Raw genomic sequence first — 1402 nt, 5'->3', positions numbered from 1 at the left:
TTTGGCTATGTTTAATCATCTTCATTGGCAGTGAACACCATGTAATTTGGGCAAAAGATCCTCAAAGGAGATCCCAAGCCATATTAAGCGAGAAACCCTTGAAAAATTGTTTATATCTAAGTATTTTTGGTCACAAAGTTCTCTCTGTCTGAATAGTTCTTTCTTACTCACCCATAAATCAGCCTGGTGACACACTCTGTCTATGGGAATTGGCATACCTGACCCTCCCCTCATTAGTGCTTTCTCTGTACTGGATTTTTTTTTTTTTTTAATGAAATTGTCTTGCTCTGCTAGACTATAAGCTTCTTTCAGAGAGTACCACATTGTTTTTTGAGTCCCCGACTTAGTTTAAGGTGATTAGTATGCCCCAGGAATGCTCAATTGAATAACTCCAACCTAAATCTATAGATAACTATATATAAATGTTTCAAAACTATACAGGGCAAAGGAACCACCTACATGAAATAGAATTCAAGCTACCTGTTAATTCAGATGTGAAAAACTACATCTCTATTTTCATTGACTTCTAACTGAAATTTGCTGTTTGTTTGTTTATTTATTTATGAATATAAGCAACAAACCATAGGAGTATTAGCAGAATTAGCAGTGTCTGTGACCTTGTCTCCTATAAAAATGACAGATATTTTCATATCTAATTGCAGTTGTTAAATATATCTCAAAGTGTTGTTTATGTTCAACATCATTTGTAATTATGTTGTTTATTAGACCTGCTATTAGGTCTTATTATTTAACTTATCAATAAAAAATAACTAGCTTTGCGCAGTGGCAGTATTGTAGCCAATGAGGTTTATCCGAGGCGCGATTATTGCTAATTGAAAACTTTTCCCAATACCCCGCCATGATGACTTGAAAAATAACTATATTACTGTTTTATTGATTTGTTTTTTTAAAGTATTTTGGGAACTGTTTTCCTTGGTAATCTTACATATTTTCTTTTATGTTTTTAAAAATTTTATTCTGAGAAAGGAGTAGATAGACTTAAATAGACTAAAAAAGTGGTACAAAGAATATTAAGAACATCTAGCCATGTTCTAAATATTGACCATAAGCTAGCCTCCAAGAAAAAGAACCCTCCAGAGTTAAATGACTACCTGTGGGTACAGTAAGCTCTAAGTTTTTCTCCTCAAGATCCAAATGTCCAGTGACAGTTTCTTTTGGCGACTCAAAGACCAGAATGGTCAAATCATTTCCCCTCTCACTCCCCGCACACACGTTAGTTGTCCCTTCCAGCCACTCCTCCCTTCAAGTTCCGGCTGCAACAAAACGCAGAGGCAAACAGAAGGGAGAGGCAGGGCAGGGGACAAAGACCACACCTTGTTTGTGTTGGAGACAAAGAACCTGACCCTGGGACATATCCTCCAAGGCCCTCTGCTGAAAGATG

The 1402-nt window shown here is 36.4% G+C and overlaps 1 non-coding gene across 1 annotated transcript; it reads left to right on the top strand.

The window, feature by feature from the left end:
• Positions 1–772: 772 nt before the first annotated feature.
• LOC118633673 lies at positions 773–913 on the top strand. Its single transcript, XR_004960222.1, has one exon. It is a non-coding gene; the product is annotated as a U4 spliceosomal RNA (small nuclear RNA).
• The last annotated feature ends 489 nt before the right edge of the window (positions 914–1402 follow it).

This window comes from Molossus molossus, unplaced genomic scaffold (assembly GCF_014108415.1).
Source record: "Molossus molossus isolate mMolMol1 unplaced genomic scaffold, mMolMol1.p scaffold_m16_p_18, whole genome shotgun sequence".
NCBI classification, from domain to species: Eukaryota; Metazoa; Chordata; class Mammalia; order Chiroptera; family Molossidae; genus Molossus; species Molossus molossus.
Note: the sequence above shows the minus strand (reverse complement) of the source record. Positions and strands in the feature narration are given on the sequence as shown.